The sequence below is a fragment of the Ochlerotatus camptorhynchus genome, unplaced genomic scaffold (genome assembly GCF_037179485.1).
Source record: "Ochlerotatus camptorhynchus isolate MF236.1 unplaced genomic scaffold, CSIRO-AGI_Acam_v1.1 ptg000307l, whole genome shotgun sequence".
NCBI classification, from domain to species: domain Eukaryota; kingdom Metazoa; phylum Arthropoda; class Insecta; order Diptera; family Culicidae; genus Ochlerotatus; species Ochlerotatus camptorhynchus.
The window spans coordinates 2,989,314-3,007,223 of NW_027040795.1; positions in this window are offsets into that span (position 1 = coordinate 2,989,314).

Consider the following 17,910-nt stretch of genomic DNA (forward strand, 5'->3'; position numbering starts at 1 on the left):
TTTGGAGACAGTTACCATGCAAGAGTAGCGTAGAAAAAAATCGTGCACACTCACCTGGAAAATCCATCGTGGTCCGCGTCCAAGCTGGCTACAAGTACAGGAAAACCTTGACGACACCATCAAGGTCCATGCAACGGTTGTGTGGTCCATCAGAAGCAACCCAGGTTTTTCCGATCGCGATTTGAGTAAAAAGTATGATGTCGCCCGTAGTACAGTGCAGAATTCGCTACCGCAAAGGCTTACAGGCATACCAACCGGTGGAAACTAACGATTTTAAATTGGCTCACTGCTTGACTATCCCATTGGTCCCAAGCAAATCGATTAACGTAGTACATTTTAGTCAAAATTCTAGTACTACACTTTTTTTGATATGATTCGCTATAAAAATTTGACAGATAAAATGAGGGGTCCTTGGATTTTCCTATGTTTCGAAGGGTGCATCAATTAGCTTGGGACCGTAGAATGTACCAGAGCTGACCTTCTGGTCTTAGAGTTACCTCTATGGGCATATCGCGCCAGTAGGCAACCACATGAATCACTCAACCAGAATGCCATAGCTAGAATCCGTGCTCGAAAGCTGTATGACAACCTGCTGACCAAGTCCGGTGGGTGCATACTTATGGATGATGAAACCTATGTAAAGGCCGACTTTGGACAGCTTCCAGGGCCAACATTTTACAAGGCGGTGGCTTGAGGAGGTGTCCCTGGCAGATTTAAATTTTTTTTTTGAGGATAAATTCGCACGCAAATATATGATCTGGCAGGGAATTTGCAGCTCCAGCCAGAAGGCAAAGGTTTTCGTCACTGAGAAAATGATGAACTCGAAGGTTTACAAAATCGAACGTCTCCAGAAGCGAATTCTGCCCCTCATCAATTCACATGATGATCCAGTGTCATTTTGGCCAGATCTTGCGATTTGTCACTACAATGGTACAAAGCCAGCGGAGTCCAGTTTGTTCCGGAAACCCTCAATCCACCCAATTATCCCCAGTTCAGGCCCATTGAAAACTACTAGGCAATTCATCAGATCAATAAGATGAAAAATGGATGGGATAAAATCGCCAAAACAAACGAGACTGTTGTGCACCGCTAGATGGCTCGAATTGAGGAATTCCTTCGATACTGCGACGAATTCAGGAATTCCTTCGAAACTGCGACGAATAATCCGTTTCGTATTTTTTTCATAAAATATAAGGAAGGTATGCACTTGAGTAAAACCCGTTTTCAAATCCGTTAATTCAAATCCTATATAGACCCAAATTATGAAGTTCCACAACTTAGTGGGCTATTCTTCATGAGTTTGTGCAAAAAAATCTAACGATTGATGAAAGTTTAGAGGACGGGCAAAAGAATTGAAGTTTGTATGGGGATCATTGTTGAGAAAATATCAAAAAATTAAATTTCACCAAAGAGCAAGATCACGCTTGATTTCCGTACACATAGGGGAAATGGATGTAACGTTGGCCTAAAGCCCCTAATTTGGGCCCATACATAAATTCAGCAATTGACTAAATTTTCAATAGCCACCAAAAATATCTATTAGTACCGTCCAAATGACGCGTTCATCTAGATAAAATTGATAAATAGTAGATTATTAGCGATGGGCCCAATCTTAGATCAATAGGCCAACATAAGAGTCATTTCCCCTATATCACAAGCAAACAACTGCGGTTGATATTTCAAGCTGTGATATTGCAGTTCGGAATACCAACCTAACAAAATTCACCAGCTGCAAATCTCACCAAACTGTGGTGACATTGAGTTTCATGACTTTCGCTTTACAACCGAAACTGCCATAACGGGTGGTAGCAGTCCCTTCGTGACTACCATCGGTGAAGAGAAAAAAGAGATAGCAATTATTATACCTTCTCTTTCTAAGGAAACGAGGTGCAATTCTCAGCTTCAACTTTACACGTTGTGAATAGTCTCGTTTGGAAAAAGGAGCTTGTAAAATCGATATCAAGCATGATATTTTGCTCCAATGAACGCGAATAAGAGAGGAAAAATATCAATTTTCTAATGATTATGCCATCACTGATGGGGATTACTATGAAAGCAGTTTAAATTTCCCAATTATTTGAAATTAATTAAATTTTCAATTTTTAATTTTTTTCATTCACATTTCAGCGTATATCACGTGATATACGCTGTCTTGCAATGAGCGCTCATGCATCTAGTTTTCACTGGAAATCCTATGTATGAGTGCTCATTGCAAGACAGCATATGTTACGTGATATAGGCTGTAATGTGAACGAGGTATAAAATGGGTTGCTGTAAAAATCGATGAAAGATTATTGAGTTACTCATGGAGATCGAAGAGTGCTGTGCTTGTTAACGGAAGTGAAACATTTTTCACCCCTTCAAATTTTTGGATTTTGCGTTTAGCAGGATTTTTTAATGGTAAAGGGACATTGGTGAAGAACAGAGGCTGGAATTTCCTGTACGCGGATTATATCGGACATGCTGATCAACGAAGTGGTGAAGCGTTACGGAATCAAACATGGTAAACGACCACTTATAAAACAACTACGGCCAGATTGTGGCCTTTGTATGGACACCGATCCCCTTACGACGCTTCTGTGCGGCTCGGATTCCATGCGTATGCCGATGACCTAAAGCTGTACTTCGTGGTGCGGACTGCTGAGGATTGCATTCGTCTTCAATCGGTATTGGATCTGTTTGTTGATTGGTGTCGTCGGAATAAGCTTACCCTCAGCATTCCTAAATGTATGGTAATGTCGTATTACCGCATCAGGCAGCCGATTGTTTTTGACTATGCCATCAACGGTGTGGTTCTTCAAAGAACCGACCAGTTCAGCGATCTTGGTGTTCTACTGGACCTTAAGTTGACGTTCAACCTCCACCGCTCTGCTCTGATCACAAAGGCGAATCGCCAGCTAGGTTTTGTGTCGAAAATATCGAAGGACTTCATTGACCCACACTGCCTGAAAGCTCTCTATTGCTCACTTGTGCGACCAATCCTGGAAAATGCCTCCTTGGTCTGGTTTCCTCATCAGTTGACTTGGAGCTTGAGGATCGAAAGTGTTCAGCGCAAGTTTATCAGGATAGCATTACGTAATCTACCATGGCGTGATCCGCAAAATCTCCCGCCGTATTCTGATCGCTGCAATCTGCTGAGCTTGGATACTCTGGAATGCCGACGGAAAAATCAGCAAGCAGTTTTTGTTGCCAAGCTATTGAATGGTGAGGTCGACTGCTCGAGGCTTCTCTCGCTGTTGGATATCCGAGTACCACCGAGAACATTACGAAGTGGTACCCTTCTCCAACCGCGGTACTATCGAACGGCGTTCGGTTACAACGAACCACTAACAACTATGATGCGTACGTTTACGGCTGTCGAAGAATTATTTGAATTTGGGGAATCTTCATCTCGCTTTTTGGCACGGATTAGAAACACTTGAATTGTTTCAGCTTTCAGGTTGTTTCATGTAGACAATAGTCCGATGAATAAAAATAAATAATAATAATAATAATAATAATAATAATAATCAATTCGAGCCTCATAGAGTTCGAAAAGATGCGTTCGGATCAGTTCTACGAGGATTATTGCCGGAAAATATCGGTCACTTTACAATTAGCTGGGACTTCTTCTCCGCCAAGCCTACAAATATTCTATTTCAAGCGCTGGGTTACCAGGGTCGTGTCCGAGAGTGAAACCTATCCTTCAACCAACTCACCAATGTCGACTTTCAGGAGCTCAACTTCAAGCCCAACAACTGACCAATCAACATCTTACAATTCCACTTAACCTCCTTCAGCTGAGATTTCAGCTCCGTCACGAATCTCCCTGCTCCAAATTGATCTACCTATGTCTTCAACGTTCCCTTCGCTCTCCCCACTAACCAAATCATGGTCATTAATTCAGCTTCCGGAACGATGCCACTCCCTTCCCAACTTCGATAAAACTGTTCTGAACCATCAAAGCCGCTCACTACCAGTACCACCGGAACGGTCTAAAGGGTGATACGGTCAAAATTTGGTCAATATCAACTTGACGTATTTCTTTCAATTTTGCATTTAAAAAACCTGAACACCCCTCATTTTGAAGGTGTGTGTGTGTAGAATGTTGCTCCTATTTTGATTTTGGAATTCACTCTTCAGTTGTCAAAATGCCGTCCAAGCAAGAAGAGCAGCGTATCAAAATTTTGCTCGCGCATCGCGAAAATCCGAGCTACTCGCACGCAAAGTTGGCAAAATCGCTAAAAGTTGCCAAATCAACCGTTACAAATGTAATTAAAGTGTTTGTAGAACGTTTGTCGACAGCCAGGAAGTCTGGATCGGGGGGAAATCGAAAACCGGAAGCCGCTGAGACGACAAAGAGAGTTGCCGGTAGTTTCAAGCGAAACCCTAACCTCTCTCTCCGAGATGCCGCAAATAAGCTGGGTGTATCGTCTACAACCGTGCATCGAGCCAAAAAACGAGCCGGACTATCGACTTACAAGAAGGTAGTGACTCCAAATCGCGATGATAAACAAAATACGACGGCCAAACCGCGATCCCGGAGGCTGTACACGACGATGCTGACGAAGTTTGACTGCGTGGTAATGGACGACGAAACCTACGTCAAAGCCGACTACAAGCAGCTTCCGGGACAGGAGTTTTATACGGCAAAAGGAAGGGGAAAGGTAGCAGATGTTTTCAAGCACATGAAACTGTCAAAGTTCGCAAAGAAATATCTGGTTTGGCAAGCCATCTGTACCTGTGGCTTGAAAAGCAGCATTTTCATAGCTTCCGGGACTGTCAACCAAGAAATTTACGTGAAAGAGTGTTTGAATAAACGTCTGCTGCCTTTCCTGAAGAAACACGGTTGTACTGTTTTGGCCGGATTTGGCATCTTGCCATTACGGTAAAAAGGCCATGGAGTGGTACGCCGCCAACAACGTGCAGGTGGTTCCCAAGGACAAGAACCCTCCCAACACGCCAGAGCTCTGCCCAATTGAGAAATACTGGGCTATTGTCAAGCGGAACCTAAAGAAGACCAAAAAAACTGCTAAGGGCGAGCAGCAGTTCAAGGCAAACTGGCTTTCTGCGGCAAAGAAGGTGGACAAGGTGGCTGTACAAAATCTGATGGCAGGGGTCAAGCGTAAGGCCCGGCAATTCGGATTTGGAAAAGCGGAAACCTAACTGAATATTTTTCCTGAATTTTATACTAATTGAACTTGAAAAAGAAATTTAATTTGATTTTTTAAATGAACGATTTCACCGATTTACACGCGTTTTCCCTTGACCAAATTTTGACCGTATCACCCTTTAAAAAAATAAAAGCCACTAGCCTAGATGATTTAAAACTGGTCAAACCGAAACACAACACGGAGTAGTAGAGGGCACTGTTCCATACGTTTCTTTTCATTTCCATCGGAATACGGAGTATACAATACAATGAAGCACCCCCTTTCGCCCTCCGTGGTTTGCTTGCTGAAAACAGAAAGGATAATACCAATACAAATTTTTTTTTTTTTTTTAACTCTTTATTTGTTCCAAATTCAAAATAAATTACATTTCATTTTTAACGTAGGTGCTCCAGTTACTGCAGTAACGTACCAGCCTTAATTGTTATGATATATATCTAAGTGTTTTTACATTGTTCATGTCTTGGAAATTCAGTATTTTAAACAGGTTTTTTAACCTGCATGTCAGTATAACAATTGATATCTTAAAACTAAAAACTAAAACTAAATCTTATCTAAGTATAAAGGGAATTAATCGTTGCAATTGAGGATTGCAACGATTTTTGCCTGAAATTATTAATTATTTTGTTGGACATTTGTGCTAAAGTCTCAACATTCGAAATTCTATGTACTTCGGTTGTACTGTACCAGGGAGGCAACTTCAAAATCATTTTCAGAATTTTGTTCTGAATCCTTTGAAGTGCTTTTTTCCTGGTAGTGCAACAACTAGACCATATTGGCACAGCGTAAAGCATGGCCGGTCTAAAAACTTGTTTAAATATTAGAAGTTTATTCGTCAGGCAAAGTTTGGATTTTCTGTTTATAAGAGGATACAAACATTTAATATATTTGTTACATTTGGCTTGAATGCCCTCAATGTGATCTTTAAAAGTTAATTTTTGGTCAAGTATTAATCCAAGATATTTCACTTGGTTTGACCAGGAAATTGGAACTCCGTTCATAGTGACATTGTGACTACTACTAGGTTTCAAAAACGAAGCTCTAGGCTTATGTGGAAATATTATAAGTTGAGTTTTGGAAGCGTTGGGAGAAATCTTCCATTTTTGTAAATAAGAAGAGAAAATATCTAAACTTTTCTGCAGTCTGCTGCAAATAACACGAAGACTTCTTCCTTTAGCGGAAATGCCTGTGTCATCAGCGAACAAAGATTTGTGGCAACCCTGAGGCAAATCAGGGAGGTCCGAAGTGAAAATATTATACAATATAGGCCCAAGAATGCTACCCTGAGGAACTCCTGCCCTAACAGGTAGTCGATTAGATTTGGAATTTTGATAATTTACTTGAAGAGTTCTGTCAGTTAAATAATTTTGAACTAATTTCATAATATAAAGTGGAAAATTAAACTTTTTCAATTTAGCAATCAAACCTTCATGCCAAACACTGTCGAATGCTTTTTCTATGTCTAGAAGAGCAACTCCAGTTGAGTGGCCTTCAGATTTGTTTGAACGAATTAAATTGGTAACTCTTAAGAGTTGATGAGTAGTTGAATGCCCATGGCGAAATCCAAACTGCTCATCTGCAAAAATTGAGTTCGTATTGATGTGAAGCATCATTCTATTCAAAATTATTTTTTCAAAAAGTTTACTTATTGAAGAAAGCAAACTTATTGGACGGTAGCTAGAAGCTTCAGCTGGATTTTTATCCGGCTTCAAAATTGGAACAACTTTTGCATTTTTCCATTTATCAGGAAAGTATGCCAAATGGAAACATCTGTTAAATAATTTTACCAAGAAAGACAAGGTACTCTCTGGGAGTTTTTTGATGAGGATATAGAAAATTCCATCATCACCTGGAGCTTTCATATTTTGAAAATTTTTAGTTATAGACCTTACTTCGTCCAAATCAGTCCCCCAGGAATCATCAAAAATATTTTCCCGAGAGAAAATATTCAGAAAATCCCGAGCAACCTGATCCTCAATAGGACTAGTAAGACCCAAACTGAAATTATGGGAACTCTCGAATTGCTTAGCAAGTTTCTGAGCTTTTTCCAAATTTGTGATCAAAATTTTACCACCTTCTTTAAGCGCTGGAATAGGCTTTTGAGGTTTTTTCAAAATTTTTGTGAGTTTCCAAAAGGGTTTGGAACTCGGGTCTAATTTAGAAATATTATTTTCAAAAGTTTTGTTCCTCAGGGCAGAGAATCGCTTTTTAATTTGTTTTTGCAAATCCCGCCAGATAACTTTCATGGCAGGATCGCGTGTTCTTTGATATTGTCTCCTACGGACATTTTTAAGACGGATCAAGAGCTGAAGATCATCGTCTATTATAATTGAATCGAATTTAACCTCGCATTTTGGTACTGAGGCAGCTCTTGCTTCAACTATAGAAGTAGTCAGAGATTCAAGAGCATAATTAATTTCATCTTTGGTTTGCAAAGGAATGTTTGGATCGAAGTTATATTCCATAAATGTTCGATACCGCTCCCAATTAGCTCTATGGTAATTGAAAGTAGAGCTGTTGGGATTAGAAATTATTTCTTGGGATATTTCAAAAGTTACTGGAAGGTGATCAGAACCGAAGTCAGCATGGGTAACCAATTGGCTACAAAGTTGACATGAATCAGTTAAGACCAAATCAATAGTGGAGGGATTTCTTGCAGAAGAAAAGCATGTTGGGCTGTTTGGATATTGAATAGTGTAATAACCTGCAGAACAATCATCAAACAGAATATTACCATTGGAATTGCTTTGAACATTATTCCATGAGCGGTGTTTTGCATTAAAATCACCAATAATGAAGAATTTAGACCTATGACGGGTAAGTTTCTGGAGGTCACCCTTGAGAAAATTCTTTTGCTGGCCTACGCATTGGAATGGCAAATAGGCAGCTATAAACGTAAGTTGTCCAAATTTTGTTTCAACAGAAACTCCCAAAGTTTCAAAAACTTTGGTTTCAAATGAAGAAAGAATTTTATGCTTGATTCGTCTATGAATAATGATGGCAACGCCACCACAGGGTCCATCAAGACGATCATTTCTATAAATCAAGTAATTTGCGTCCTTCTTAACCTTATGGTCAGGTTTAAGGAACGTTTCAGTTATAACGGCAATATGCACGTTATGAACTCTCAAAAAGTTAAAAAGCTCGTCTTCATTATCTTTAAGAGATCGAGCATTCCAATTTACAATATTTAATGCTTTAAAATCCATTACTGAATTTTAAAGTCATGACAATATTATTTGCAAATTTTACTCCAGTTTGAATAGCATCAAACATGGAGTTAGATTTAAGCATATCAGAAATCATGTCAATTAATGAATTCTGTAAAAATTCCATTTTGGGGGCAGTAATGCTTCCTAAGTCAAAATTGTCAAAATTTCCGTTAGAACGTTGGTTAGTATTTTGATTTCTACCCGTTGCAATAGCAGCATAGGTAGCTCCATTAACTCGCTGAACATTGTTAGCAGCGAGGGGAGTAGGTACAGATGAAACATTTGAAGCAGGGGAGATATTTGTACCTACGGGTACGAATGTAGAATTTGTTCCTCGCTGACCGTTGTTAACAGCAGAGGAATTTGTACCTGGTCGGAAACGTGGAGTGTTTCCTACCTGACGGTTAGAACGAGATTGTAGGATCGCTTTGCGAGTCTTACATTCCCAAAAATTGGATTTGTGGTTTTCACCACAATTTGAACATTTAAATTTCTTAGGATCTTCCTTCACAGGACAGTCGTCCTTTGCGTGAGAGGAATCACCACAATTCATGCATTTAGCTGGCATGTAGCAATTTTTAGTTCCGTGACCCCATCCCTGGCACTTACGGCACTGGGTGAGGTTTTGGAAATTTCCTCCAGTCTTCCTGAAGTGTTCTCACTTCACTCGGACATGGAGCATAAGGTAGCCTTTTTCAAGACCTTGGGGTTTTTTAATTCACTAGATTTGATGTGAACTAAATAAAAATCATTAGAAATCCCGTTGCGCGAATCGCCAGGACGGGATTTCATTTTCATTTTGATTACTTGGAGTGGCACAACTCCAAGTAATTTTGCCAGTTCATCTTTGATCTGATCCAGGGATTCACCACTGGGCAGTCCTTTCATGACAACCTTGAACACACGTTCAGTTTTGGTGTCGTAAGTAAAAAATTTGTGCTTCTTCTCAGTAAGATACTTGAGAAGACATTTAAATCCGTCCAAGGTTTCAGCCAATACACGGCATTCACCCCGACGTCCAATTTGTAGTGAAAACTTAACTTTCACGAAATTCAAAAGTTCCAAGCGAAGAGCATGGAAATCGGTAGTGGTTATCACAATAGGGGGAATCTTTTCCTTCTTGGCATTAAGCCGGGAAAGTTTACTAGAATTTTTCTTGGATGATGGATCATTCTCATCATCCGTGAGCAAATCAAATTGATTACTCAAATTAATTTCATCAGAAGGGGGGTCAAGAGTTTGCCCCTTTCTTTTGCGTTTAGGCGCCATGGCGGCAGTAAATTTTTATCCAGATCGACTTCCAAGCAGATTACTATAAGAATCTGAAGGATCGAAGAGGAATTTTCCAAATCGATATCCAAGAAGGATTACCTCGGGTAGGGTCCAAACAAGGATCGAAGAGGAATAAGAGTTGAACAAGGTAGAAAATTTTTACAGGTTGAGCACTGAAAAGTGCTGTTTAAATTTGTTGTAGCTTTAGGTAGTAGTAACACTTCCTTCAGCAAAAAGCAAATAGATCCGCACGGCAAGAGAGCACGATGCGGACTGTTACCAATACAAATGATGTACTGCTTCGGACTAGCATTAGGAATCCATGGCAGAACTTCGCCAAATATTCAAGGTTGAAATTATGAAACCAAAAATTGAATTGTGTCAACAATAATCACATATGCACAGCGCAGGTGCAGATATAGTACCGTATGCGTGATAATGTTTGCTCCATTGAGCAATGTCAAAATTTTAAAAATTCTTAAAAATTTCGTTTCCGAGTTTTTTTTATTTATTTAAAGGAGGGATGTTTCTCAGAGTCTTAAACTATGTTAATCATCGATCGAGTTTCCACTTGCTGCAATTACGGTCTCCACATGCTTCCGGAATGCACGGCAGGTTCTAATAATGTAGTCTGGATCCATTTCTCTCCAGGTACGGGTCAATGTTTGTCTGAGGCTTGCTGTACTCGGGTGGCGTTTAGAACAGGCCTTGGCCTTCATGACGCGCCATATTGAGTAATCGGGGCTGGATGCCGGCCACATATCCTTCGCCCAGAACGGAAGATGTTCCTGCAACCACTTCTGAGTATGGTTCGAGGTGTGGCACGGAGCCCCATCTTGTTGAAATATAACATTTGGCTTCGGACCGTACTGTTCTTTGATCCAAGGAAGAACATACTTAATTAAAATCCCAAGGGGTAGGTCACTCCACACACATTGTGCCGATCATACAGCAATGTGCAATTGTTTGTTAAATATCCATCCCGGCAATACGGTATTTCTGACACCTTGAATGTTTTGGTTTGAATTCGCAAGGATAAATCGGATTGAGGATGACGCGGGAAGTGGCTTGTGTGCGAAATTTCGGTGTTTTGTGATAATAAAAGTCTTGTATTTTAGTGTTTTATAATGCCCTCAAAGGCAGACCAGAACCTAGTATTTCGGCCGGAAAGAGTTGGAACCGGTGGGGAGCATTATTGGAGACCGACTATAGAGGGTGATGAATAGACTTCTTTAGTTTGTTTTGTGTGAGTTGCAGCATTATTTGAATTAAGGGTACTAATGAAGTCTGATTAACTGCCTCTTCCCCTTGAGTCCACTCTAGTACCTACATTTCATGTTTAGATTTATAAGTGATATGTGCATGTGCTGGTCTGAGTTCCTCTAGTATATTCAATTAGAAGATGTTCCTGAACATACAGTCAAACAGCACGTAATGTTCTGAGCAACTTCAATGACAGTTGTTAAGCAGTGCTCCCATTGTATTTTCGACAATCTAATGCCTACGAGATTGTGCCGAAAGTATGAGGAAAATGTGCCGATGGATGTGCCCAAGCTGTGCGGAATATAATTTCGGCACAATGTTCTGAGTGACTTACCCCTTGTAAAATCCCGATGAAGACCTCCGTGTTGACCTTGTCACCTTCTGGAATGAACACCGGGTCCATTTTTTTGCCATCGTAAGCCACCAATCCAAATACCATAACGTTAGCAGGATGCTTGGTCAGATACACGTTCTTGTGCTCGTCGGGCACGTCTTTTACCGGAAGAGAACTAATATACCGGTCGGTTCTGGAATTTGATACGGGATCGACGGTAAACATGCTCTCGTCGGTGAACAAGATTACCGGATTTTTTCGCTTAAGGAAGTTCAAGATTTTCTTGCATCGTTCGCCTCGTAGCTCCCGGATGCGGTTGGTAATCATGTGAGTTTTTTCCGTGCTCTCGACTGCGCCCCGCAGTCTACCTTAACGATCATCCGTGCCGTAAAGTCACTGATCCCGTGTTCCTTTGCCAGTTTCCTTATTGAACGCACTGGATTCACCCGAATCTTCCTTTTGATAGCAGCGATAACCCTCGGAACCCGAGCTGACCTCGGACAACCTGTGGCCACCTCCGCGGATAGTTGTCCTTTCTTTTCTCGGCCTAAAACCCTTTTGACGGTCCACCGGAACACTCCCACGGCGATTGAAATGTCTTTTTGCGACATTTGCGCGCGGGACAAATCACGAATACGCTGCCACTTTGTCATGGTGCAACTGTCAAACTATGTAAATCTTTTATACACAGCCTACTACGGTATGTGCTATAGGTTACGTGCATGCAAAGAAAACCAAGGCATTGTATGCACAGGTGAAACGGGAACCTTATTATCATGAAATTTTCTAACCATAGATACCAATGAAAGCGCCCAGTTGTGCTCATCTGTATTTTTGGCCCACTGTGCAGAGATACCTACCCGTTGTTTATACTAAAAGATAATTCTTATTGTAATAAGCAGCTTCGTTCCGAAATTATTAATTTTGTCGCACTGTATTTTGCATTCCTAGCCTACTGTGCTGTGACATTTGACGACTAAACAAGCATTTGCCCATTAACCCCCACCCTTTTCGTCCTTCCCGTACAACAAATTGTTCTGATCTTCCCAAATATTATAGGGGAATTTACGTATTCGCATCAATCTAAGGACGCCCACACTTCTATTTAAAAAAAAAAATCATCGACACGCACACATATGCCTTGTTTATTTGTTTACATTTATCTGCTGCTTGCTATTCTATCGGTTACCATCGACAGAATTGTTCAAAACGGTTCGAAAACGTTTTTACAACACTCCAAACTTCTCAGGTGAGTCGGACTATTGTCGGCACCTTCTTTTTCTTCGGCAACCTTTCCATTTGAACTGCATGTTAACCAGCTGATCTATTATCGGCAACTGGAAATCAACCGTATTTTGTAGTGCGTATATTTCATTTGAAGAAAAACCTGACATAACAAATATTAATGGGTCAATGGGTGCCGAATTTACCCTATTATAAGTTAATAATTTTCAAAAAGCAATTCATGTTTCAGTTTTCCTTTATAATTTAATAAATCTAATGCGAAAATTTCATCAGTTCGTCTTGGAATCTGCCAAGCCCCTTGCATGTCGCATTAAGCTGCTCCTGTCACTATTTGTTCAATTCCAGCGTTTACACCGCTGACATGTCGTATTTTATTTATTTTTTATTTTGCCCCGGCATCCGGGCAGTAATCCCAACCATTTGCTAAGCCCCATTCCCTCGGCTGAGTGCCGTGACTGCATTATGTCCTTACTGCTAAGCTCCGTGACAGTGAGGAGTTATACGTCTACTGCTCTAGTAGTGAGTTGGCGGTAGGTACCTGTTGTAGTAACCCCCCTGTTGTCGCTGCTGCTGCTGCTGCTGCAAGTACCTCGGTACCTAGGTAGGTCTCTAAAAATGTCCTCGGCACGCAAAGTGCCTGCTTTTTTTTCGCATTCATGAACTGTACCGGGAAAGCCTCCTTGATGACAAAATGATGGGTCTCTTGCCTTTACTTACTGTATTGGTTGGAATACTTTTATAGGACGTTTATATTCGTCTTCGTGTTCGTCGCTGGGTTTGCTTTATGTTTGCTTGGCAATGAAAATGAGGTACGTGCCTCATGGGTAGGGACTAGGGGCAAATGAGACAAACTGGAGGGGAAAGTTTGGCCCGAATTTTCGTCGTTCTCATACAAACAAATATTTTATGTGTACGTTTGAAGACGTTTACGTGGTTGTAAAGAAGAGCGCTTGGAACGTTAAAGTTAGATGTTATCTAAAGTTGAGGTGTTGGGTTTATTGAGCAGCAGCGTGCAATGGCTTTAAATCGCATGCGCTTAGTTGTTGAGAGTCATGCATTTAATTATCTTCTTCATGATTATCCAAGACAAAATCGGATTAAACCTTTTTGTTTGTGGCTTACGGACATCCTCAATTGGAAAAGGTGCGTAACTTTCAACAGTCCCCAGGTATGTAAGCGAAAAGAATTAAGGAGTAACTTTCTTGAGTCTCTGGTTGCTTAACCGAGCAAATCGCTTCCTTTATCATCACGGTTTCTTTTCTGATGTTTCAAACAATAGAACCAGAGCGTTATCCTCTTTAAAGCCTACTTTCGGACAGAACAACACACAACACCAAACCTCAACAATTTTCCCCATCAGCCACAACGGTACCTAAAAATGGCATTAAATTTCACATTATCCTTTCTACACTCACCCGCACACGAACAAAAAGGGCGAGCCAACCATGCCAACACACGCAAAAACCCGGCAAACAAAAAAGCTTTTCATTCACCGCCGGCGCCATTAAAACTAATTAAAACGATTATCCTAGGGCATTACAAGACCCCTCCCCACCGTGTTGCAGAGTAGCACAAAAAATAAACTTTTCCTCCTTCATTGGCCGACTGAGGCCAACCCCTAGTCAAAATCAGTAACATTCGCTTGAATACTTTTTTACATTTTCACCTTCCACCTCACTCACCGCCACCGCCACCGCTGATTGTGACTAACTTTCCTCCGAATGCTCCTTCCCTATGTTTGCACAAACTATCCATGTGGGTCGTTCTTTCTTTATGTATTTAAGAACACGTATGTTAAAGGAAGGCATCCAAGGGAACCGAAGTTTACTTTGCTTCCACACCGTTCTCTTTGCTCTTCCAATTTTTCGGTAACAACTTTTCTAAAATTAAATTCAAACAGTGCTAACTCGCCCGTCTCGGTTGGGGGTACCGGAACGGAAGATAAAGCCTCCAGCCAGCGGGGGCTCGGCAAAGTCAAAATAAGAAAACACCACCACCAGGAGGATAATTTTCACTCTTCCTGCGCTGTGGTTCGCGTTTCCTCGCTAGGAAAACCAGACACACGACCCGCTTACCGAGCGACGCCATGCTCGAATTGGTGACCATAATGAATCATAAAAATATATGTCCTCCCGCAAGCCCGATCCAACCCCTTTTAGTTGGTAGTTCGTTCCGGGAGCCACACAAACACAGAAATGCGCTCAGCACAACCCGAACATTCCCGGTGGGCAATTCCCCTTGGAGCTACTATTCTTGCTCTACCTCTTCCAGGAATATCCTCCCCAAGAAGAGCCCCCGCACCACTCTTCTCGGCAGAAGATATCAGGATATATGTCTGGTCTCGCCGGAGCGACACGAATCGACTCAACCATTCCGGATATGTTGTTTTGGTAGGCTGTCACTGGGTCGCTTTTCCGGTATCCAAAAGTAAAAAGTGCTCCTTTCTAGGATTGTTCATTTCCTTAACGACCGAAATGGCGTTGGAGGGGACCTTGCAGTAGACGAAGCTGCTGAGTGCCTTAGCTTGGACTATTCACCGCTCCGTCGAATGGTAATGTGTCCCGTTTGGATCATTTGGAAATTTTCCGGGTTGAATTTTAGCGGGTTTGATTAGCGGGAATGTATGCTTGAGAGCAGCCATATGCTTAAGAGCTCTTCAGGAAGCGATCGACAAAGGTGCAGAATGTAAAACCGTTGGAATGAGGAAGGGGAAGAAACTTGATTTCTAGTGGAAGGATGAGGTTAAATAAATAGAGAACAATGGTAAAATTATACACGTATATCTAGCTAGAGCTGTAATTAGGGCGTAACAGCTTTTGTAAACAATGACTTCTATTGATGATTTATAGGAACTCAAGGCACACTCACTCAAACCAACGTAACCGTCGGGTTGGGGAAGTCTTCCTCTACCCGATGGTGTTGTTGATTTGCGTTGGCGAGCCTTAACTTTCTAGAAATCATCGAAAGAAGTACAGTTGTTTACAAAAGCTGTTACGCCCTAATTCTGACTGACTGCTATCTCACCACAATGGATCTGGGTTCAATCCCAACCGAGGTCGGTGGGATTTTTCTGAGGCATAAAAATCTCTGGTCACGTCTTCCTTAGGAAGGGAAGTAAAGCCGTTGGTCCCGGCCCATGTGTTGTATTTGAATGGGTGCGATATCCTACGCTGGTGTGGAAGCTGCCTTCCTGCACATTCGATTGCCGTCAATGGATGGCAATTGATGTCCGTCGGTGATTGGCACTGGATTGCGGAACAGAGACCGACGTTAAATAAAAGAAAAGAAGATTGTGTTCTAGCAAGAAGCTTCACATGACAACCTTTCACTCTAATCTTTCGTCATCGGATACGTTATGCCACCTGCCAGCTGTAAGTGTCATAACATTAGTTCGACTCTCGCTTTGAATCATACTGCCATCACCACCTCCCTCCATTAGTGAAAGGTTAGGTGCTGCGGAACATTTCAATGTAATGAAATTAGTATCAGTCCGAGCGGATCCCGGCTTCGTCATCAGCAAAGTTTTGATTAGCGTTGCTTGGTACCCAAGCGTCGTCGTCAGCGTCTTCAACGCGCGGGTAGCAGCATAAAAGGAACCAAAACGGAAACTTCTGATGAGCTACTATTGAATTTATCACTACGCGAATAACGAGATATCATAGAGTTCGGCCAACAAGAGAAGACATAATTGCATTACTTGGTGTTTCCTTTCATGGTTCATTTTTTTTTTAGTTGGTCTCCTCATCACTCTTTCCCAACTACTGGTCATTGATGCTTGCGATTGTTATTCCTGAGTGCTCCGGACGGAAGAGTGAGCTCCCACCGTCGTCGTCAGTTTGGGTCACGAACTTTGTGTGAAAAGAATTCGCTTCGAAGTAGCTGCTGAGTCGGGGTCTAATTGAATTTAATTTGAAAAACTGTGAATCGGAAGGAAGGAAAAAATTAAATGCATCGGAAAAGTTTTCCAGGAGTAGAATTACACTAATCGACGGCGTAATTCTTCAAACATTGCTCAAACATTATTGATGGCTGCTGTGAAAGGTGCTTGGTGGTAGCGTGGCAACACGTTCCGGGGAAGGCCAAAAGTTCGCGAGAAAAATTTGAACTTTGCCCATAAAAGAAACAAAGGAGACCAATGGGGATCCGGGCAAGAATGGAAAACTGCAAAGAAAAGGTTTTATTTTGATCAAAAGCTGATAGAGATCTATCAACTCACGTATCATGTTATCTAAACTTTTTCGCTCGTACAACATTCATACAAGATCGGAGGTATGGCGGCTCACCCACGTGTAAGTTCTGACAGTTTTATATTTTTTCTTTTCTTAGCAGACGAGGGAATCGAGGCAGCACTTTCGCACGTTTGTTCCGTTTGAGCTCAATAGGAAACTTTGACGCTACGTTTTGGTGCAGGGGGGATTGAAGTTCGAAACAAGGGAGGATTGGGGGAAAGAACAAGATTCTGCAAAAGACTGTCTCTTTTGGTGAAAACAGATTCCTCCCAGGAATAGGAGTAATTATATTTCACAAACAATGTGAGAGGAACCTTTTCTCCTTTTGCTGACACCTTTTCGAGGGTAGACTTTCGAGCCGATGGCTACAGCATTGTGAGTCTGTTTAAAATAAAACTAATTTATTTGACATGGCTGTCAAATACTGCATCCTAGCTGACAAGGGCTTCGTATTTCGTTCGTCTAGTTTACATCTCGTCTTATTAGTCTTATTAGTCGGTATTAGTCATATCAACTACACACTTCGAAAAATTCGTGTAATTTTAGATTTCCTTAGGTTTTTACATTCGCTTATAACGATGCGAAATGTCATAAATCTGTAATTTTACTCGTTGACGATTGTGTCATGCTAAATTAAAATGTGACGTAATTTTTTACTTCAACACATAAAATTACATATGCATTCATAATTGAGGATTCTCGTAAGGAAATCAGATTTTTATCAGTGTAAAAAAAATTAAATCTGGCCGAAAATCTGACGTACGTAATTATCGTGGAATAGCCATTATCTCTTGCATTCCAAAGCTTTTCGAGGCAATTGTAAATGAAAAATTATTTCTTCAAACCAAAAATAGAATTACTGACATGCAACACGGCTTCTTTAAAGGACGTTCGACCTCGACAAATTTACTTGAATTTATAGACTATTCATTAAATGCAATGGATAATGGAAACCACGTAGAAGCTCTCTATACAGACTTTAGCAAGGCATTTGACCGAATTGACATACCAATGCTTCTTTTCAAATTGAAAAAAATTGGAATTGAGCCAGGACTCCTGAAATGGCTTGAATCATATTTAACTAACCGCCAACAAATAATTAAATTCAACGGAAAGAAATCGACCCCAATTCAAGTCACCTCAGGAGTCCCGCAAGGCTCTCATCTGGGACCTCTTCTTTTTATTCTGTACGTAAACGACATTTC